This window comes from Pseudochaenichthys georgianus, chromosome 12, assembly GCF_902827115.2.
Source record: "Pseudochaenichthys georgianus chromosome 12, fPseGeo1.2, whole genome shotgun sequence".
Taxonomy (NCBI): Eukaryota; Metazoa; Chordata; class Actinopteri; order Perciformes; family Channichthyidae; genus Pseudochaenichthys; species Pseudochaenichthys georgianus.
Genome location: NC_047514.1, coordinates 8,399,055 through 8,423,307, shown reverse-complemented (window position 1 = coordinate 8,423,307; position 24,253 = coordinate 8,399,055). Strand labels below are relative to the sequence as shown.

Genomic DNA, 24,253 nt, shown 5'->3' with positions numbered 1-24,253 from the left:
GGTTCATTATTTTTCTCTGTTTGCTATTCTGTGTCATACCTTTTAAAGAAACCCTATGTCTTTGTAGCTTCCAATATTTTTTCTGCTTTTTCACTTCATTTGCAGCAAAGCAGACACCTTTTAGACCTGCCACACAACAACATGGCTATACCTCATTAGTGTATCAGTATATTGGGTTAGGGTTAGGATTAATCGTCACCAAAAAAAGTTTTATTTGAATGTTTTATGAAAATATTTTTTATTAAGAGTATGTTCATTTATAGTAGAGCATATCTATGCCCAGCGTTGTTCAGTATTCTGACAGAAACATGGTGTTGCAGGGTAAAATGAAATATATCATGAATATTTCCAAGTAACAAGCATCGGCAGCTTGACAATTATATTTCCCCCCTGACTTTCTTAGCATAAGAAAAGCTTTCTGATTCTACTTCTGATCTGTCAAGTGCTGACATTAATGAACTCCTTCCGAGTTGGCGATGAAGTTGGCTTGGCATATTTAAAGTTTTTTGCTATCCTCAGGAAGATTTTTTCCAACATATTTTTCCTCCCGGGGATACTCTAGTTCATAGAAGCCCACGGTGACATCTTTGACTTTCTTTCATATTTAAAAAAGACATCACGCTGTATCATCCCAACATTCTGATTTAAGAGCCGACATCAGAAACTCACCTCCTTCTGTCATATTATTTTCTAATTTTTGCCTTTTTAATCTTATTTAAACACAGTTTGTGCTCAACATTTCACCGTTTTAATGTCACTCAGTATTGAACAAAGGTGCGTTTTGGGAATTATAAATAATAAGTAATAGCCTGCAGTCGTGTTCTCTGCACTGGTGTGAAATTGAAGGTTGTTTTCATTACATGACTGCCAAATAAAATGTTATAATTACATTTTTGTCAAGCGTAGAACAAAGCAATGTCTTTTCTCGTTCTGTTATGGAGATATATATATTTTTTTCCCCATTCTTGCAGCTAGAAATCATTTTTCTAAAGTGCACGACAGTATCTTAGTGTTTTCATCATGTCATACTGACAGGTGATTGCCCAAGGCCTTGACAAATCGTTGACCCCGTCTTGACCTTTACTGAGGGTCATTCTGGATAGGATGTACGAATCCTATTGCTTCTGTCTGTGTGGAAAACACGAGAAAGACACATTGCAATTGAAGGGTTTCCTTTACAAATCCTTTTCACACAATCCTAAAAACACTTAACAGGGTTATACATCAAATGACATTAATATGTACAATTGTATAAGAGGAAGATTAAGAACCGTTGGTTAATACAGCTAAATGGAGACTTATTTAATTAGTTGGATAATTACATGTTTGGAACTGAATTTGATTATATTTTACATTTAAGACTTGTATGTTATGCATTTTTCTAGCCATTACTCTGGCAAATCCATATAAGACTGTATTTCAATTGTATTTTTTTTAGATTCAAAAGTTCTGTCTATATGCTAAGCTATAACTGCAGATTTTGAACATGAACGAAAATGTTGCAAATTGTGACATCGATCTTCTTTCAGTCCCCGCCTGAGGAGGCCTTTAGAACCAGGTCAGTCATTGCATATGTTGTCACATGGGTAAGCTTCAAATGCACGTAATGCAAATGTGGCCACAAACATAAAACAACCCATTATTTAGGACCGTGTACATAAAACAAGTAATGTCACTTTTAAAAGCTGATTTGCTGGCTGCACTCGCTCCCCTTCTTCATGGCTGTACTAAACCATCCATGTCTGTTGTCCATTTGTCCTGTCTGTTTGCATTACATTAGAGAATGACAGAGACCCCCACCCATTACAAATTACAGACGGAGAGAACAGGATCCAAGATAAAGCAACTGCTGCGGTGATGTCAGACGGCAGTTATGGAGCAGATTATGAGGCTTATATTCTGAACTCTCTCTGCCTCCAGTATGCTCTCTTAACCTCTACCGTCAAATCCTCAAGTTTTTAGTTTTCCCTGTTACATTTGCTTTTAGTCATTTTTTCCAGCTTATCTTTTGAAATATCCCTACTGTATATTGCTCTGTCTTCCCAAATATGGTGATTATTTATTAATGGTAACATGGAGTTCAGCTGCTGTTGCACCTTTTTAGAGATGATGTTTTCAGATGTTATTTCACAGTAGACAGCTATTCCCTTGAAGAAATAATGGTGGCAAAGATGGGACTGATTATATTCTGTATTTGCTGTCTTTAGAGCTCGTTTTTGAAGCTTTTCCATTTTTAAACGTTTGCTTACTTTTCCATGGATCTACCTTACCTTTCCTTGCTCCCTTTTTGCATCTTTCTTCTCTGTCCTCTTTGTTCTTTTAGATGCAAGCAACACAACATAATATTCCCTTTTATCTCCAGACACGTTCAAACAAAACTGCACTTTTCCAAAAAAATTAAATCAATTATTAATGTAAGACTTCCTCTCTTCCATTAGATTCACGCTGTGCTGCGATGCTTGTAGTTAATTCATTTGATTGTTTATTCCCACTTGGCTGGGAATATTTGAAAGTAAACTGGCAGGTCAACCTGTTGTTCCTAACCTGATCCCCTCACATGCTAATGATAGCCCTGGCTTCACAGAACAGGCAGGGAAACGGAGCACATGGGGAGTATTGGGGGACTGTGGGCTGGATTTTGCAATGGATTTTGTGCAATATGAAGTTCAGTGACTCCTACGACTCAATTTGGCCCACACTCTTGTCTTGCCTGTTTTATGCTTTTATGCTGCTGTATTGCCTTGTCGGTTCGATTAATTTGTGTTCCGTTTTTGTTTTAGCTGTTTTAACTTTTAAATGCACTGTAAGGCGACCTTGGGTGTCCTGAAAGGCGCCTCGAAATAAAACGTATTATTATTGATTTACAATTGAGACTTTACTTTGGTAATCTTTTAATCTTTATTTTTAGTTTGTTCTTGCAAGGTCACATTTTTATAAACCCAGATTTGCTCATCCTTTGGCTCGCTTAGTAGAAGTAAAAGCAACACATTTTAATGATTGAAAAACACATTAGATTAGATTCAACGGTATTATCATAGGACACTACTCTGACATTTATTTTGCATCTAACCAGGTGCAAAAAGTGGTTTAGGGTATATTTGTGTTTAATAAAATGTTTTGCCATTTAATTTGAACTTCTTATATTAATATACATTAAATATATGTATTTTTTATTTTCAATAATGTTATTCGTTGCACATTCTTCAATTTTTTACATTTTATTTATCCTTTTAAAAAAAACAAAATATCCTTATTTTTTTTCACAAACTTACAAAACCCAATCAATCAATCAACAACTTTATTAATCCCGCAATGGGCAATTGGTTATGAGCAGCAGCTTATACACAGTACACAGGCAGGAACATACAGGAAGAAAACAATTCCCATCGGGATGAATAAAGTGTCTGGTTCTGATTCTAATATTTAAAAAGTTTGGGGATAAATATAAACAGTATATGCAGTGAGGCATTGTAAACAACTCTACCGGGCACCAATACAAGTTTAAACTTTACTGACTTTTGGCCCATGCCAGGAATTTCTCATCCTGACTGCAGTTTTCCAACATTAAATATTTTGTCTCATCTTTCCCTGTGTGTATCCTAAATCAGGATGTCGGGCCATGATTTAAAAAATTCTACAAGGATCTGCTGCCCACTGAAGTGAACACCTAACCCCTGCTGCGCTGTTATGATTGAATATTACTTTCCGCGGCTACGGATTTGGCGGTGATCTGCTGTTAGGAGGTGTTGAAAAGACGCACGCCGAGTGTGTAATTATCTCAGAGTCTTTTCTAGCGGTTCACATCTCATCTAATGTAATCCTCCTCACTGTATATTGAGCACTCTCTTCCTATTCACTTGGTATATCTTTATTTTATTCTCCTAATGCTAATATTGTCAAGCCCCCATTCTGGAACTGCGTAGTGGGATTTGTTTTTGCTGATTCGTTCTGGTTTTGTTTCAGGTTTTTTCTGTTGCTTTTTCTGTTTAGTGTCGTAATGTGTGTTTTTAGCTGGTAAAACATCGCGTGGTGTCATCTAGAGAGTTGGAGAACTGCTGAATTGGAAAAGTACAGCTGGTGTCACGGTCTGGGAAAGCGATAGAGAAATGGTGTGAGTGTGTTTGGAGAGGCAAGGAGAGTAAAGCGAAGAGAAAAAATGAAGCAAAGAGCAAGCAAACAAGGGGAGAGGCAGATAGAGGAGGAACAAACAGGAACATGAAGAGGCAGAGCAGGAGCGTCCGAAAACGGATGTTTCACATGATGGCACGTTCTGCAACGTTGCTGCCAACAGCATCAGCAAATCTCTCCCACCAGCACCGTTTCTTCTTATTTTCCCCCACTTCCTCTCTCCTCCAACCAAGCAAGCAAGTTTTCTGGAAATAAATAGCCTTTCAGCCACTCATGTCTCCAGAGAAATGAGAGGGGCTGCCCTGATTCTACATATAAAAACTGCGACAAATAAAAAACCAAGAAACTGTGCTGTAACAGAAGATCAGATTGATCCGTGGTGGTAGAAGACATGATATCTGGAAGCTATTTTTACTGCACTTCATGCAAGTTCACTTCTTGGCCAGAACAGGATTACTAAGCGACTGATTGTGATTATCAGACAATAATTTATTACTCCTTGTGGTACATGACACAGCCTCAATCTTACACACTCTCATCTCTCACACACTACCAGGAAACACAGAGCCTAAATACCCACAGACTAATCAACCAACAAGACACAGGTGAGGGGGGAAGAGACAACACAGGGCACCAGGTGAACACAATCAACAACAATGAAGCTATACAACCCGTAACGGAGGCCGAGATCTATGGGCCTAGAGATCACCTCCGTAACAATCAGTTTTAAGACCAGAGGGACGCGCAAATATCATAGTTCTAAATAAAGTATCTGATTGGATCTCAACCACACCTTTCAGACGGCCAGCATATCATTTTCTCTTCTAAAAAAGTCAGACAATTTCCTTTTATTTGCAAATAATTGAAAGATGAATGTTTTCTCCAGAAAAAGACAGAATCATAACAAACGCAATTGTTTAACAGTACTAGTCTTTCATGAAGGAATCTTTTTTTTATTAATATTACAGATATAAAGCTGCTCCCACATGATGTGGTAGAACAGCTCTGTGCTGCAGTTGTGATTATATGATGAGAGCGGTGGCGTCCCATTAATTGGAAGCGGTACCCTCGGTGTTGCGCACAGCTCAAAATTGTCACCGACATTTCGACACTCAACCAATTAGATAACAGCTGTATATAGTGGTGCAAGTCAACATAGGGGGTCACCATAGAAACTAAACATACCTGGCATTTTCATCACAAGGCTCTGCGCCCAATCTCGTGGAGATTAGCACATTTCGAATGATTGAATGCAGCTTAATAACTGACTCACTGTTTCTCTGAGAGTAGAGTTGAAGTTGCACAAAGGATTCTGCTAAAATCTCCAGAATATGTTGCCCCACTGATATTGATCAACTCCTTCTTAAAACCCCCTCCAATATAATACGGTCACTTTGAGGTAATTCTGTATAGAGCATTACACTTTCTCTCTCAGTGCATTTTAAGTCACTAACCTATTGTAAAGGTTGATGTAATTACACCTGACATTTCAATTTGGTATTAAATAGTATAATTTCAGTTGTACCCATTCTCTTCCATTCTGCAGTGTTGGGAGTTTTTCGCCCCTTTTTATTTGCGACACCAGACCGCTTCATCAGGACGTGGCTACGGTAACAGCCGTTTTACAGCAGAGCCGATTTGGCTGATGTGCGTGGCGTGCTAAGTTACCGTGAAGTGTGTGTGTGTAGTAGACGGAGTGATAAGTGTGTAATAGGCTCACCTGTCTCTGCCTGCACACTGATGGGCAGGTGGGGAGAATGGAAACCAGATGGGAAGAAGGAGCGATGGAGGAGGGAGGGGAGAAACTAATGCACAGAGTAGATAAGGCTGCACTATACTGCCTTTGGCGAACACATGTTGAGATTTAACTTGCGTGATTAAATAGACACCATTATGGAAGGAAAAAATAGGTGGGATGGAGATAGGGGAATGATAGAAATAATTGAAGAAATATCGCAGGGAAGATTGATAGCCTGGAGAAGCAAGAGTGAGGAGAACTTCACGAGCAAATCTCTTTACAGTATTTCCATTGTACATGCTTGCAATACAATCTGAGTCCATTTTACAAACCCTTGAGGGGTTTTCAAGAGTAATGGTGAATTTGTCAAAGCTAAATCCGCCTTTTTTTCTTTTCCCACTTCGAAATGTCATTTAAATATACAATTGTTTTCCTGCACATCTTTTGTTGATGTAGTAACTCTTCACATGACTTTTATTAGAATATACATCTAGAGGGGTTTCTAGGATTAGATTAGCTTTCTAAATGGGGGCTTATCAGCATGGCAACCTCTCGAGGGGTTTCTAGGATTCTCAATATCAGTGTAGATTAGCTTCCTTTATGGGGTCATAACCAGCCTCGCAGATGTCTAAAAAGCAAAAGAAAAGTCACTTTTGCTCAATTAAATCCCCCCTTTTCTCACGACCAACTGTTGAATGATTTCTCAGATTGAAATGCAAATGATAATTTCTGCCCATTATCTGTGGACACGGTGGCTTACTCTTGTTTTTCTTTGACAGGGTGAAGAGGAGCATCGTACTGACGCTTAGTCCTGTCCAAGGTAAGTTGACGAGACAATGTAGGATCCAATTGCATTTACACTGTTTTGTTATTTTGTGCTGAGCAAGGTTCACAAGGCAGGGTTTGTGTGAAACTCATTTTCCAGTATAAATAGACATAACGGTTGCTCTGGTCCTTTTGTTTCTTCCTGCTCAACCGCATAAGCAGTGAATCTGCGTTGCCTTGTAAATGTCTTCTACCATCACATGAAACACTTTGAAGATGATGTTTTCAGAACTCGGCACTCTGTACGAGATCAAATCAACAATGGGAGCCACATGTGCAAGGCGCCTCGGAATTACTGTGAACGTGTTTGGCATATGTGAGGAAGACCCCAATGAACTGCTTTTAGGCAATGATTTCAAGAAATCTGTTGGAAAATCTCTGGAAATTGTATGATTTGAAAAAGCGATTCCAGCAGCTGCTGTAAACCTCTGCTCAACCAGTAAGGTGGTCTCTGCTTCTCTGTCAGTAATATGTCTTCGGCTGTATCTGGTTGCCGTGGTGATATGCGTGGGTCAGCAGTAGGATGTGTGATGTGTGTGGTGGTGGGCGTTGAAAAGACTCCGTGGAGGCGGATAGCATTCCTCTGTCCAGAAATGCCAAGTGACACGGCGGTCAGATAGGGAAACTTCAGAAATGTTAGCGCGCAAGACACACACACACACACACACACACACACACACACACACACACACACACACACACACACACACACACACACACACACACACACACACACACACACACACACACACACACACACACACACACACACACACACACACACACACACACACACACACACACACACACACACACACACACACACACACACACACACGTACAAGAAATACTCAGACTGAGTGGACACACACGTAGACAGATATACAGATTCCACAAAGGCCACGGCCATGCATTCATGCTGACAGCTCAGGACTATTAGGTTACATACAGGGAAGTCCATGCCTGCCGTTATGCTTTGAACACTCATAGCATGTAAACACACTTTTATTAACTCCTGAAGCTACGGTTTAATGCCTCCTTTAAAAAAGAAAAGAAAAAAAAGTGCAGACGGTCCTGACAGATTTATTTTTACCCCTTAATGACGGATGATATTTGCATACCAGAATCAGCAAATGCTAAAATGTTGCTTACTCAGCAGCTGCACCGGAGAAATCATGGGGTTAAGGGTCTTGCTTCAGGGCAGCTTCCCTCCAGTCGATGAGGGAGGGGAGGCTATTACTCATTTGCTTTCCACACAGCCAGACTCCCCCCCCCCCTCATGCCAGCTTTGGGGATTTGAACCGAGGACACCATCCTGCAGAAGCCTCAGGGCTACCGCTGACAACCAGGTGTAATGCACTATAATTACTCCGCAATTGTGTTTTCAACAGAACTGTAATCGAGTCTAAGTTCAAGAATTGTAACTGTCCTCCGTCAGGACGTTGCGCTCGCAGCAAGACATATGTCATGTACCATAATCATGGTACACAAAGAAGTGGGAAACCCACAACACATTAAATGCATTGGAAAGAAGGAAGACCCAGGAGGCTAGGTATTTTCGTTTTTTACGCTACATTCACACTTCAAGCGACAAAAGCAAGAAGCGTGGCCGATTGCCGCCTTTGAACTGTTGCTTAGTCGCCCATTGGCATCGTAATTTCCTTAAATACCAATGGGTACTGGCTAATGTCTAAAAGGATGTTTTCTCCATTGGTTTGAATGAAACAGAACAGGAAAGAGACAATTGGATGGTGGAATAGAAACGTGTGATTGGTTGGTGCTTCACCAAGTCATTGGACCATGCAAAAAGCTCAACTTTGATTTTAAAGCTGTCGGACATCTGTTTTTTCACCTTTTACAAATTATAAATGTTATGGCTTTTTAGGACTTCAAATATTTGTGTTTGCTTTGAGCAGGGTTGTTCTTAAATGTAGGACATCAAGGAAGGTTAGGTGACCTTCAGGTATTCTACTGTAGTTCATCCGTGTTTGGCACTACCAACTAGAGTCGTATAGTTTTTATTTATGGCATTAAGTTGTCAAGAGGAACAATGTAAGCAGTTGAGAAGAACAGGCTCACAGCTGCGAGCAATTAAAATCAGACTTCACATCTGACTCCCTATTTTATTTTTCGTAATTTCCCTGGAACTGTTAGCATCAGTGTGGAAACACAACGATGTTAAGCCTTCAAAAAGTCTCTATAAAATCAGTCAGATCCAAAGGTATGCAAAGTAATATGTTAATGTATTCAAATAATAGGAAATGGTCTGGTAAAAATATTAGCACAATGTAGGCCGTAACCTTTTTTTTAAAGTTGAAATGTCAAGTTCTCCCCCCCTCCCCCATTGCCTCCCACGGATGTATTCTGAATAAAATGGCACTCTGAGCATTTCACCTGTTTTGATCAGGAAGTGTTGCTTAGCTTTAAACTCTGTGCCTTTTTTCCCTTAATTTCATATATATTGTTATATTAGTGATATAAATATATATACATACAATATTTCCATTTAATGACCAGTTTGGCTCAGCTTTTCTTTTTTCATTGTATAAACAAGTCATAACTGATATCATTACTTGGTTAAATCTCTTAATAACCGTTAAATTAAAAGCCCCAAATTGGATTTTATTTTTTTACTTTGTCACAACGCTAAGTGGTTTTCCAGCTCTGAACTCAACATAACTAAACAAAGCCTGCCACTTATTTATATTGATTGGGCTTTTATTGCCCTCAAAAATAATAATATCCCTAGATGGAAAATCAGAGAGACATTTCTACTGTATAGCCTATAGGGCCTACTCTACCACTTATTGGATGGTAGAGGCCATGGTGAATAGTTGAAACGACTCTAAATACACATATTTAGCCCCAGTACCAAGCTGCGGTGCATTCAAAGAAGCCTCTTTTAAATGGTGCACTTGTAAGATGCTCTGTAAGGATGACATACATATAATCTCTCTCTGCTTTCTGCAATTGGTCCCATTGACATGCTGGTTTGCACATTGCTCAGTAGACGTGTGTGTGTGTTTGTGTGTGTGTGCGTGTGTGGTCAGAAGTAATCTGAGACTGTGTCGTTTGATCCTTTGGTGTCGCCTTGTCGCCAGAATCACCTTTACACCCACACACACAGATACACACCGCACTCAAGTCAGTCTCCCTTACTCTCTTATGCTCTCAGTCAGCCACAGTACACACACACACACACACACACACACACACACACACACACACACACACACACACACACACACACACACACACACACACACACACACACACACACACACACACACACACACACACACACACACACACACACACACACACACACTTGGTTATACCAGATCATATCGGCATTGATTTATCCACAATGTCACCTCTACCAGTGCCTAATTTATTTTGCAAGAGCAGTTTGCGCAAATTGACTTTGAAATTGACTTTCAGTTTTTACAAATATGACAAGTTGTTTTTGTCCTCTTCTCTGTGTGTGTCTGTTTGTGTCAGTCAGTTTAGCCTCAAGTTTCTCTCCTCTCTCCCATCTAGTGTGTGTGTGTGTGTGTGTGTGTGTGTGTGTGTGTGTGTGTGTGTGTGTGTGTGTGTGTGTGTGTGTGTGTGTGTGTGTGTGTGTGTGTGTGTGTGTGTGTGTGTGTGTGTGTGTGTGTGTGTGTGTGTGTGTGTGTGTGTGTGTGTGTGTGTGTGTGTGTGTGTGTGTGTGTGTGTGTGTGTGTTGTCCTCAGTGTTTGTGTCACCTAAGAGGTAATATTGATCCATTAGGGCAGAATAGGCTGAGAGCTTCTTCCACATCCACTCATTACTTCAACAATCAGTTAAGGTTCATTTTTGCAATATCTAATATCCTTTCAATTTCCCCCCACAGCAGTTTAATAGACTCAATTAGTTATCATCGTACACAGGAAGACTTTGCTTGGATGTTAAAATAACCCACTTTGAAAATTGAGATTTTTATGCAAAATACTTAATGTTTCAGTTTCATCTTCTATGAATTTGCAACTAAACAGTTTTTCAGCTATAAAGTGAAAAAATAAAAGTTAAAAAAATTCATTGCTTTTTATTACTTTTAAAGCCATTACAGATTTTATTTCTAATATACAATATTAGAAAAAAAGGCGTCGTTTTACCCCATCTCTTTTTACATTTTTGTTGACAGTCCACATATAGCCATGCACGTTGACAAGGCACTATCAGGATCAGGTCTTGTTGCCGTCTCTGTGACCTAGAAAACGCTGACAAGGGACAATATATGGAATTGTATCAACCCAGCTGTGTCCCGATCATGCTGACAAGACATTATTGTCTAGCCCTGTTGCGGCTGTTCGACAGCTCTGAAGACATGTGCAGGCTAACGCTACTGAAAGCCCTGTAAGATACAATTGCTGACATGTACTGTGCTCTTAAGCACTGTTGACCGGGGAATAGCAAGATAAGGAATATAATTAAGGCCGGGCAATATCGACAACACGTGTTGACAAGGCCTGTCTGGCCTCGTGTTTCTGACAAGGCGCTGGATGCTTGGTGACACGCTGCTTTGCTATTCCACACCCCTTGTTAGCACGGCTAGGGTCACATTGACATCTGCAGTCTGGGGGAAACTTGAGCCTATCTCTCCAGCAAACATTGTGAGGGTCTGCATGTGTGCTCATTGATAGGGATTAGCAAGCCAGGCACCCTGGGATGGCCCCGGTTACTACTGGAGGTCAATGCATGTGCACTCTAATGTCCATGAGTGTTTGTGTGTGTGTGTGTTTGTGTGTATGTGTATTTGCCAGTCGGTGGGGGGCTAGGACTGGATTGTAATGACAATGGAGAGGAATTTAAATGAGTGCAAAAAAGGGGTTCAGGAACGTTTGCAAGGAGGGCGGAAGAGGCTTTGGCACCATTGTCATTCTTCCTCTTTGTCATTCTTTATCTCTATCTCTCTATTACAAATCCTCCACTCTCCATCTCTCACTCTCGGCTGCTACATTTGTCACTCCGTCTCACTTGATTTTATCCCAACTTATCCCGATCTCTATTTTCTCCCTGTGTGTCCTTCCACCTTCATTGTTTTTTCTCCTACTCTGACTTTTTGGCATCACGTTTCTTGCTACTGATCTTTAGATAAGTTGTAAAACAATGAGAATAGGCTAGTACCCCTCACAATACCTATCAAATGATTTCATAAAACAGCTGCCCTTGATCGCACTAACTATCTACGTGTTTCTGGAAAAAGATAGGTAGCTTTTGTTAGTTAACTGATGACGTGATTGGGAGACATGTAAACATCTTAACTACAATGTTGTTTGTCAATAACAATGGATAACAAGTTGAGCTTTTGATAAATGTTTTAGTTCCATTCAGAATATATGACTCCTGTATAACAACCAGTTGCAGTAACCGTACACTGTATCCAAATACTTGTTATCAATTGAGGTTGTCAGGCTTCGTACTATTGTGCCTGCATTGAGACGAGAATTAAACCTTTACCCACCCACCAAATCTAATCTGATTGATCCTTAGAGACTAAGACTATTTATAAACCTAGCTGAATGTCGGAAATACCTTTGACACTGTTGTTGTTGATCACCTGCTGCCCCTTCTGGCAAGTTAAAGTTGAGAAAATCAGCATTGAATGGCGGTTAAAAATGGACAATAGATTTGGGTTAGGTTCGTTAGCATACAGTCCTAAATCTGCAAAACAAATATAAGGCCAATGGGACCAGTATTATTCAAAATGAGATGCTGATAGGGAGATTAACACGACTACAATACCTAGGATTACGCCTGGCAGAGATAATAAGATAACTTTATATTTGAGATGTTTTCATTGACTTAAGTTAAAACGTGTAACAGGATCTCCCTTCTTTAAGTCTCTTAATTCCAGTGCCTTTTGAAGTGTCACTTAACTCTCCCATTAGAAGTCTGCTTTGATTTTCCATCTTCCTGTGACTTCCTATCTCTCTGAGTCTCTCTTTGTCCGCCTCCCTGTCCCTCCCCTTATTACCTCTGGTCAAATGTAGTCCAGTTGCTAATAAAACCACTCTCAAAACAGGCTCATTGATTTTAATCTCTATTCGTCTCTGTGTCATACACACACACACACACACACACACACACACACACACACACACACACACACACACACACACACACACACACACACACACACACACACACACACACACACACACACACACACACACACACACACACACACACACACACACACACACACACACACACACACACACACACACACACACACACACACACACACACTTTCTCTCCCCATCCCTGTTTGTCTGCCCCCCACCCCCCTTTGCTCTGTAGCGGCTCTAATTGCGATCAATTAGGAAACTTCAGAAGGCTGAAATAAGAGCTGTGACAAGGGGCATCCGCTGAGCTGGCAGGGAGAGAAGGAGGGGGAGAGACAGAGAGAAGTGGAAGAGGATAGGGAAAACTGTGACATAGGAGCGGGGAGAGGATGGGAGGGGCGGCAGAGAGAAGCCCAAGTTGGTGTCGAGAGATGAGCTAATGGTAATAGCGTGATTGATGTGGCCACAGCAGCTGAGAGTCACATCGTTTTTCATGCCAGCTATCGATTCCTGACAACCTCTTGTTAGCTTTGGGGGCGCAGTGGATAGGGCATGGCACTAACAGGGCCATGTTGAGGAGTTGTATTCCCATCTGAAATGTATGCCGTTCACTGCTGAAAGGCGCCTTGGACAAAAGCTTCATACTCTGAATTCTGAGCATGCCAGCTGGAAAAAGAGACAGGCTTGCAAACTGATTTCTGGGATAGGATTTCTGAAGAGGAAAAGAGTATTTGTTTTGGTCTTTTGTATCGATCACCAACTTTGTTTTTCACCTTTGATCAATATAATATTGTCAAAACACTACTAGAGACCCAGGACTGGAGCAAAAGTTGGCCAAGTAGCCAGCTTAAATGCAATTTTAGGAACATTTTAAGTTAATTAATAATCATCGTTCATCAACATAGACTGTTTATAAGCATACAACCAAATCCAGCTCGAACGTGAACAAATGCTTCCAAACCCAACATATGATGCCTTTGCTTTCAGGTGTTTTATATCAATCACAGAGTTTAGCAGAAAATATACTTACCAGGGTTCGTACGGTCATTGAAAACCTGGAAAAGTCATGGAAATTCAAAATGCAAATTCCAGGCCCTGGAAAAGTTATGGAAAACAGTATTTTCCCCAAAGTTTTGGAAAAGTCATGGAAATGTAACTAAAGTTGCGTCAAATATAATTTACATTTTATCTAATCGCCGAAATAATCTGCGGTCGCGAGCTGTTATGTGCTATCATGACGCGCATGGTGTTATTATTTAATATATGAAGCGTGAGCTGTGTGCTCGAGTCTTCCTGCCTGTCAGCTGAACTCTGCTGCTTCGGGATGAGGGTCAGCTACATTATATACGGTGCGTTCGTTAACTGTGCGGAGTCACTGTGGCACAGACTGCACCGCTGGTGAACAGCTGTTAGAACGGGCCGTTCAGGTGTTCAGAGCAGAGCGGCAAAGCGTGATGTGAACTGAAAAGTTTTTCTGTCGCAATATTATTTAAGGAATCGTTGAGCTAGCTAGCTAGCATACATTGTTTGTCACTATCTGCTAACGTTAGCTTTAGCCTTCGTTTTTTTCATAGGCTATAAACAGAGGTGGTATAAGTATAGATATTGTGCTAGAGTAAAAGTAGAAGTACTCAGATCTTGTACTTTAGTAGAAGTACTCAGATATTGTACTTAATAAAAGTAGAAGTACTCAGATCTTGTACTTAATAAAAGTAGAAGTACTCCGATCTTGTACTTGAGTAAAAGTAGAAGTACCAGAGGAATACTCTATCACAGTAAAAGTCCTGCATTCAAAATGTTCCTCAAGTAAAAGTAGAAAAGTATTATCATCAAAATATAGTGAAAGTAGCGACAGTAAAAGTAGTCGTTGTGCAGATTGGTCCATTTCAGAATAATATATATGATATGTTTTCTAATGATTGATCATGAAAGTGTTCTCAAAGCTGGTAAAGGAACAGCTAGTTTGAATGACTTTGTATACGTGCAGGGTAGCTTGTGACTTTACTCCAGGTGCAACTAAAGTCTGATTTAACACTTGATTAGATTTCACATCATTCATCCACATCTGTGAAGTAACTAAAGGTATTAAATACATGTAGTGGAGTAGAAGTACACCTTGTAACTCTGGATTGTAGAGGAGTAGAAGTACAAAGTAGCAAAACATTGAAATACTTAAATAAAGTATCTCAAAATTGTACCCAAGTAGTACTTGAGTTTATGAACTTAGTTTTTTTACACCAGTGGCTATAAAGATAGAAAGACAAAGCCTTGCACAGAGGCATGAAAATACATTTTCAAAATGCTCAACAGTGCTGCCAAAATTATAAACTGACTGCTGCACAATTAAAATAAATGCTTTTATATATTTCTATTAGATGTGACTCTTTGGCGTTTCTGTTATTATTGACACTGCTGCTTTAGTTGTTCTGACTGCTAACATCCTGCTATTCCTCATTTTAAAGCCGATATTCCGTGGGGTCGGGGGCTCGGATCCTTGTCACCTTTTTCATACCTGATGAGTTTGCATCCCTGACTACAGTTGCTTTAGCGTGTAGAAGCTAGTAAGCTAGTAAACTATTTGATTTGTTTCAGATAGGCACAACATGTTTCATATGCAGACCTTCTTTTTCTGTTCCATGTTCAAATAAACCATTTTCAGTGGCCATTTTTTTTTGGTCATGGAAAATTAGGTAAAGGTAATTGAGAAGTCATGGAAAAGTCATTGAAAATCATTGGTGGAAAAGTGTATGAACCCTGACTTACACTGACAAACCCCTTTCTAATGGTGCTGATCTTTGTTTCTAATGCATTAAAACAATGATACTCTGTGTCCCTGTTGAATTTAAATCCTAACCCTAACCCTCAATACCCTGTGACATCTGTGTGTCTTTTTACAACTTGAGTGCTTCAGAACCCACTCTTATAGTGAAGACAATGGGGATAAAGGCAGCTGATCAAACAGAGACCAGAGTCTCAACTTTCCCCTTTATAAAATGTATTAACTTATGTATTACAGACTTCCCCTAAACAGAACCTCCAAGACAGCTTTGCTGGAACAATGTTTTACAGAAAAACAAGGAACTTCTTCGATGTTCGAGTCAAGTATTCACCCCCGGGGCGAAGATTATAAATAGCGTTATTATCCGGAAATTTCCTTTCACAGAGACTACAGCATGCTGGTTGCCTAAAGCTTTCTGACAAATTTTTCGCATTTCCTCACAAGTCTTGTTGTCTCACGCTGAGCTCAAGCCGCAGATACAAATAAGGTGGTAGTACATAAATCTAATGGTGATTTTCGGAAGGTTCCACAGATATTGGAACCTGTTCACAGCCTTGGGTTAGTTAAGTGTCTCTGTTTTCGATGTGTTCACGAGAGCCTGAGAGCCTCTGGCCTCATGTTTGGCTTTGCCTTGGGGCATACAAACCCTTTTATCTTGTCACCCTAATGCATGCATGTGTGCAATGTGTGTGTGTACAAGACAGAACAAGAGGGAGATGGAAGGATCAATATTAAGCCGTCAAGAGGTCTGCTACTCCCAGAGAGAGAGGGAACAAGACACCCAGCAGAGAGTGGAGAGGGAGAGAGTAATATAGAGAGATAAAGAGAGAAGGAAGCGGAGAATAGAATAAGGAAGAGATAGAGGATGGATGGATATTAGAAAAGATAGATGTAGATTGAAATGGGAAGGGAAATGAGACGATCAGGAGATACAAGGAGCAGCAAGATAGAGGGAAATAATAATGGAGATGGAAAACTGCAAAAAGGTCTGTATTGGACTCCTTTGTTTACCTCCGTAACGTGATGACATCATAATGTAACACTGGTGCTTTTATCGACAACGCTCCAACACATCGCACACGATAGGCTAGCGAGCAAGACATCTCTCAACAGTTGACCAATCACAACAGAGCCGGCCAGTTAACGCATCAGAGCAGACTCAGCTCTGGTTTCAGACAGAGGGTGAAAATATGTACCGCAGCACAGGCATTGTGAGAAAAATAAATACCTTTTTCAACATTCAAGCATTTAAACACGTCAGAGTAGAGGCACAACTTACAAATATGAACCTGAAATGAGCATCATAGGGCCCCTTTAAGTTTGTTTTGAGCCTTTCATTTGCCCGAAATGCCTTTTTGCTACTGAAGCAGTTGTTGATCTTTTGCTGCCCCATAGAGGAGTGAGGAGTCAGCAGTCAATGACCATTTGTTATTCACAGTCTGAAACACCTTAACACATGTGTACATACATGACCAAATACATGAATATCCCATGCTTACATCTTTAGGATAACAATTCCCGTAGCACAGCAATTAATATCGGTTGCATGTAGTAAAGCTTCATTTTTGGCTTTCTTCTATGTGACATAAATCGTACATTTACTAAGCCGATGTTATATTTTAAGTCAACCGATTATTTTATCTTCCATTAAATATATTCAGTTTTGACCACATTACTTTTCTGTAGCAGTGAAACTCAACATACAGTAGCAATTACTTTTAAAACATCATCACAAATACATATCTCCATATTATCTTAAAATGTTATTGAACAGGACAATAAACTCCCCTGAAATGTGAATGGCAAATCAAAGAGAATAATCATCCTCTAACAGGAAGCTTATAAAGTAGATGCCTTTAATGGCCAATGTGTCCATCAAAATGTCAGGGGTCCTAATAAAGAACCTCGTAGCCAATTGTGATGCAGTCGGCCGACTTAATATCTCAAATGTCAGACTGCACTCATTTGTACTTCCTGTCTATCTACTACAGGATGAAGATGTACTGTTTAATGCATGTTTTATTGCAGTGACCTGAGTTCATACACTTTTATATTTTGGTGACTCCAGTGGGAATTAAACCTCGATCTCTGGCAGGAGCTTCTCCGAAACAAACAATAAACTAAGAGTATTTATACCATTGGTGTTGATGCATAATTTAGCTAACATCAAATGAGAAAAACGAAACTGTATCCCACAAGATCTAAAACCTTCGCCTTGACACCCCATAATGAATATTTAAACCCCGATAACCTTAGTCTGTAAATGATTTATCGTTTCGCTTCTCACATGTCTATTTTTATACCTTTTGTCTTTTTAATTCCAGTTTCACATCTTTTTATCTTCATCTCTTTCTTCTTATGACACTTTTTTTTTTTTCAATTGACACATTCCTAGTGCTTTAACATTTCTTAACCAAGATAGATTCTGAGTCGTGAGGCTGAAGAAACTTCAGAAAGTAACGGGAAAAAAGTGGTGAAAAATATCACGTGATCGTCTTTGACTTATCTTTGAATATCATCAGCTGTAATTATCTTTCCGCAGCCCCAATGATTACGTTTCTTAATGGGCCCTGGGAATAGTATTATTTAATGTAGGAGAATAAGATGGGGAATAATACCCCATTATTATTAAATGTATTCAAGATGAAGAATTTAAATTGTGAGTTTCGTTATACTTGGGCCAATAATGACCAAGGTTCCTTAATGAAAGAAATGACTCTGAGTTATAACACAGTTTTTCACAATGAAGCAAAAAGGGTGTAATGAAATATATATATTTTACCAACTCATGCTCCATCTGCTTTGTAGTGCCAGGATGTTTTAATGCTTTTGATACAGAACTTGACTAAATACCATTTGGATGCTAATCAATGGGTCCAACAATGCAGTAGAATAATGTCCACGATAAACAGTTATTAGATCATGTTGCTCTTGTAATCTTTGTTTAAAAGCATACTTTAATAACGCTGGTGTTGATGCAGATAATGGATTTTCTATGTCATAAAAATGTCATATTTTTCAAGTGAAGAATGATATATAAGTGGCCAGTTGCATGCTGGCCATGATCACATTTCAAAACACTTCAACATTTATGGGGGTTATACTTTAAGATTACTTTTGGGGGGTTCTGACTAAATTAGAGTATCCAAAGCAAATTTTCTTTTCACATTTTAATTATTTATTTTCACACACACACACACACACACACACACACACACACACACACACACACACACACACACACACACACACACACACACACACACACACACACACACACACACACACACACACACACACACACACACACACACACACACACACACACACACACACACACACACACACACACACACACACACACACACACACACACACACACACACACACACACACACACACACACACACGCAGCGAACTCCATCACCCCTAAACGATGCATAGCAATATGACTTTTAAGGACTAGGTTGTCTAATATTAGACAGATGCAAAGATAAAGAGCAACAGCCTCATTTACGGCGGAGTATCTGCAACCTGCATCTCTGTCTGTCTCAAGGTTAGGGCTCACAGGGGAGGATAGGGATCAAGTTACACTAATGCATCATGGCTGCTGGAGGACACACATGCACACGCCTCGTCACCCGCTGTCTCACTCTATCTCTCTTTGTCTTTCTCTCTCTATCACACACCTTTGTGAGCTGATACCCTTGTACAGGTCCATGGCCCGGTGTTATTGCACCCTCACAACCGGTGATGCAGTCTGCTGTCTGTCTGCCGGTCGAATCACTTGTCTCTAAAAATAAACCTTAGCGTTGCTAAAGGCCTGACTGAGGTTAAACAGTGGTGGGGCGGTTCATTTCAATTTAAGCATGGCGTAATGAGATATCCGGCATTATACCGCGACAAAATTGATTAGTAGCAGGGAAGCTAATTTCAGGAATTTGATATAATAGAATGATTCGTGATATTGCAAGCATGGCTACTGCTCATAATTCACAACCCAGAAAGCTGGTGTTTTGGATCAATTATAAAGATAGTGCTGACACTAAGAGTTATAATAAATATCGATGAATCTTTCAATGATATCTCAGTTTGAACTACAGCAGTAAAAACTGCCCATCTGAGTTTCCTAACCCCAATAGGCCAAACAGCATTTAATAATAAATAATATCAAACGTAGAAACCGGACAATATTGGGCATTTTGCTTCATTTTAAACTAATTATTACAGAAATGCAACTTGGCATGTCTTAGTTCACACGTAGTTCTAGCAAACAACCTTTATTGTATGATTGTATTGAACTTCTTTGGTCTAGCTGCATCATTTTGAGGTAATGAACAAATGGCTGAGCATCCCTCACAAATCAATTCAGCTCAGTTCAGATAATTTGTAGGAGGAGGATAAAAGCAGCTGATGTGTCATTATTGAGGCCCACCACACTTCTACCTGCTGATGCTGCATTCCCATATGTAACCTGCTCTATCGAAATCAGTCGCATTGACCCGAAGACACATTTTGAGTTGTACACACTGTTTGAAAGAGGAGATTCCTAGCTTTCTAATGATATCAGGATTGTTTTTGTACTCCAAATATTAAGCAAAATATGTCACATTATATAATGACTGTCACCGAGTCATCATTTTGAGAAAAAGGCCTTCAAAGTTTTCTCTTCTCTGGAATCCATCGATCTGATTGATTATTAGTGGAGCAAATGATCAAAATACTACGGAGGGAAGATATTTTCGTTTGGAGGGGAAGCTCGCGAGTGTGTGTGTATACGTGTGTGTGTGTGTTTGTGTAATTTTGCTTTGTGTGTATTGTGTTTGTTTCCCGGGGAAAACACTCACGAGAAACACCGGCTGTTGTTATGCCTGCTGTGACGTTAAGTTACTCCGTTCTCCGCTTGTATGCCGTTACAAGCTTCAAGGTTGTATTTATCATCTGAATTTGCCGAAATAAGTTTAATATTCTGAAAGCCAAGACTTTGTTTGATTGAAATCAGATGAAAACAAACTGTAACGGACCCTGCCGTGTTATCTATGATTACTATACTCTTACGTTCATAATTTCAGCCGGAGGGAGGGGGGGCGGCGCTGCGGAAGAGCAGATTGCGAGTGAGAGGTGCCTGACTTCGTCCCTTTACAAGCTTCAAAAATGTATTTCTCGTGTGATTTTGGAAATAAAAGTTTCATATTCTGAAAGCCAAGACTTTGTTTGTTTAAAATCAAACAAAACACCCGAACCCCGAAAAAATAGTTTTGTACGTAAATCCACGTTTATTTTGAAATGAGCCGTTCCGACTGATTTCGATGGAGCGGGTCACATTTGCTAATAATGAATTCACAACACCCTGTCCTCTTTTCCAGCTTTTCATACAATGTGCAGAGATTTCAGTTGCTCATTGAGCCGTCTCTGGAAAAAAAACAAAAAACGGAAACCGTTATCTTCATGTGTGCAGCCATCACACAGCTATTTAGCCATCCATTAGTACGGAAATGGTTAGTCAATTAACTCAATTATTGATTAAATACTTAGCATTGTGGACGTTGGTCAGACTAAACAAGTAATCTGAAGATATCCCGAAGGCTCTGGGAACAGGGTGTGTAGAACGTCTTTAAAGTTCAGTGGAAAAAAAGATTAGTTTTAATTGCTGATGTCAAGGTTAGGATAATGTTTGAATTCAGATAAACCGCTTGAAACATTCTAGTTTTTTTAACAGAATCTATTTGAAATAGTGTTGTCTCAGGATGTCTCAATGAGGAAGTTCAAGAACTGCGCAGGTTACCAAGAGCATTTAACTTTCTAAATTGTGATGTTACATATTTTCATATATAATCACTCTCTCAATTACATAATTGACTGATCGATCAAATCTAATCAAAATCCGTAGGTCCTGTTTCGTAAAATACTTAAAGGAACACTGTATGTAGTTCATATCGCCCTCTAACACCTAGACAAACACTCTCGCACTTGGCAGATAAAAACCTTTGGGCATTCACACTGACAGATAAAGGCTCCCTGTACAGATTAGATGCACTTCCACTGGGTCCCGCACGAAAAGCACCGATTGAAAATCCCATCGGAAGACCGACTGTTGACCTCTAATATTAAGAAAAGAGTCGAGAGCAAGGGGGTCATTTTCTCTCTGAATGACATTCTCTCTTTTTTACACACTCATACACACACATGCACACACATGCACACTCTCCCCGGTGTAGTGAGAGGGCCTTATTGTGCGAGCCAGAGGAAATGCAGACACAGCAGAGGACAGGCCATCCATTGATCCGAGTATAGACTCCTCTCCTTCTCAGCCTCTCTTCTCCTCTCTCTCCCCCACACTGTCTCTGCCTCCTTTTTTTTTATTCTTTCTTTCGATCTCAACCCCTTTGCTTTCTCTGCTCGTTGTGTTATCTGCACTCCACTCTCTTACATTTAGTTATTGTCTCCCTGTGATCTACCACCCCCTCTTTCTCTACTGTATATCTCCGCTTTCTACTCTCAAGGCCAGTTCTCTTCTCTCTATGTGTCCTTGTATCTTGTGACTTTGCTTTCTCCTTAACTCCTTTTTGTATTTTTTGGTACCACATCTCTCTTTATTATGTCTATCTGCCAGGAATCCATCCTCCCTTTTTCCTATTCCCTTAACTTCACTTCTGCTTCCTTTCCTTTTCTCCATCAACTTATATATAACATATCCAACAAGTGGAAGATACAGGGAATAAGGAAGGAGGCGTATCGATACAAAAGGAAGCTAAGGAACAGGGCTGAAAAGAGATGGGGTGAAGGTATTGGAAATAACTAAAATAGTAATGGTTTGACGGATCGACCAAAGGATGGATGATGGAAGAAGGGAATGATGCAAGGAAAGGAGGAAGGAAACCTCACAGTGAGCAATAATTGGTAGATTGTATGTTACAAAGGTGTACAAACAGGCACAGGGCTGAACAGGAGGACGTGATTTAGTTCACACACACACACACACACACACACACACACACATCCTCAGATCTCTCCCGCTTTGTACATCCCTCCTCATCTCTCTCACTCCTCTGCGTCCTTCCCTCCCTCGCCGCTTTGCCAATTCCCTCTTCTCCTTCACCTTTTTTCTTCTTCTGTCTTTGCTCTGACGCTTTCTTCTTTCCCCTTCCTTTCCTCACTCCTCCCTCCTTCCTCTGTGCCCCTGATCCCTTCCTGCTGGACGGGCTTTTTATACGAGCCATGTGGACCTCCCTAATGACACGTCGACCTGTTGGTGTGTACGTGTGTGAGTCAAAGGTGCTGACGAGTGTATGCGCGTTTGTTCACTTGAAGTGCTGACGCCTGTGTGTGTGATGGAGGTGCTGACATGTCTGATCGTCGTGTGGTTCTCCTACTGAAGTCCAGCCGACGGCCTCTTACCTTTGAAGAGGCCAGCAGTGAGGAGAAGGGAGGGGGGAGGAAGAGGAGAACATTTGAGCAGTGAAGGGCCAAAAGGTGAAGAGAAAAAGATGAAGAAATGAGGGAGGAGAGTATAGTCTCATTGGCAGATTCCTATTCTGGTGTTAGGATATAGAAAACGTTTATCCAGATGTATGTGAACAATCATCCAGTTGCCGCCAAAAATATGGTAAAGTAAGCATCAAGCATCTCTCCTGCAACAGGCGGAAAGAAAGAAATGAGCTTAATTGAAAGGATAGAATAGAAAAGGAAGGATTAAAGCAGTAACGAAGGACGCGAGGCTGGCAAGGCCTGCACAAGGTGTTCGAGATAAGATATGTCACCTCTTTTTTGACACTGAGACCTGAGAGCCAAAGAGGGGGTGAGAGAAAGGGAGAAGAGGTGAGGGGGTTTCTGTCACAGTGACGGCCCCTACACACGGCAGCGTGCGTTGCCGCTTCAACGCTTCTGCCCATTCACTTTGAATGGGGTGACGTCACGATTCGCCGAACTGCATTGCTTCTCTCGCGGTGCTCGCTGCAAAAGTAGAGCAATGTTCTACTTTTGCCGCCTCGACGGAGGCGTCAGCCAATCAAATCCCGCGTATGCAAATCTGACAGTACAAGCGCTAGCCACTCAAACCGTGTGTATGTTGGGAGAGCCAGACCGCAGTTATTTCCCATATGTCAAAAAATGGAGGAGAAAATGATCGTGGCGGTAGGGAATCACCCGGTTCTCTATGACCAGTCCCTCTTTACATACAGGGATACAAACCGGAGGAGCCAGGCATGGGGGGAGGTGGCAGAGACAGTGGGTGAAACTGGTAGGTTTTCGCCTGTTTTGGGGAGTTTGAATCCAGTGTATTTTGTTTGAATGGACAGCTAGCAAGCATAGACAGTATATTTAGCCAGCATGGATGTAGCATGAATGCTTTGCTTTGTATGTCCGGGGCGGGACATTCATGTGATTGGTTGTTGGTCGCGTTGCTCGCGTTGACTCCCCAAGCTCAAGACACGCCCACCGCCAAGCGGCAACGCACGCCGCCGTGTGTAGGCTCCGTGAAATGAGCCTTCTTGGGAGATGACATGTTTTCAAGAGCACTAGGGTTCCTAAGTGTTTCCTAAGTACTCTCCTTTAAAGAGAAGCACCGACCACATAGATGCGTGTACTTCTCTCAAAATGCTTCTTTCTCACTAACATTCAGCTTTAGTGAGATGCTTTAATGCTGGCCCAGATTTTTTTCCTTGCACCCCAATGAGTAGCACTTCATGTGTAGGA

At 40.7% G+C, this 24,253-nt stretch overlaps 1 protein-coding gene across 2 annotated transcripts in view; it reads left to right on the top strand.

Moving 5' to 3' along the window:
• The window catches only part of cntfr (ciliary neurotrophic factor receptor), a 272,556-nt gene that overhangs the window by 39,148 nt on the left and 209,155 nt on the right, over positions 1-24,253 (top strand). For both annotated transcript variants that reach the window (XM_071204969.1, XM_034095981.2), the window contains one exon: positions 6,646-6,686. The gene's annotated coding sequence lies outside the window, so the exon portion shown is untranslated. The remainder of the gene's footprint in view (positions 1-6,645; positions 6,687-24,253) is intronic.